Source organism: Haliaeetus leucocephalus, unplaced genomic scaffold (genome assembly GCF_000737465.1).
Source record: "Haliaeetus leucocephalus isolate CR32 unplaced genomic scaffold, Haliaeetus_leucocephalus-4.0 Scaffold162, whole genome shotgun sequence".
In the NCBI taxonomy this organism is placed as follows: domain Eukaryota; kingdom Metazoa; phylum Chordata; class Aves; order Accipitriformes; family Accipitridae; genus Haliaeetus; species Haliaeetus leucocephalus.
Window position 1 is genome coordinate 9,479,094 of NW_010972598.1, and position 295 is coordinate 9,479,388.

The window sequence follows — 295 nt, forward strand, 5'->3', positions numbered from 1 at the left end:
GCTCCAGCTGCCCGAGGCGCTGCGCCCACACGGAGCGCGGGTCGAGCCCGCTCCGCGCCCGCATCCTTCCCCGCCGGCTGCCACAGCCGGCACCCGCCGCGCCCGCCCTTGCGCCCCGCGCCCGTCACGCTGGCCAATGAGAAGCGCAGCTTGGGGTGGCTACCCGGCTGCCATGGTGACGGGAACCCGCCCTCTTCCCACCTCAGCGCTTCGATTGGCTGGGCGAGCGCCTCCCGCCCTGCCCGCGCGCCAAGCCCCTCCGCCGTGAGGCGGGCCGCGACGGGCGCGGGCCTGA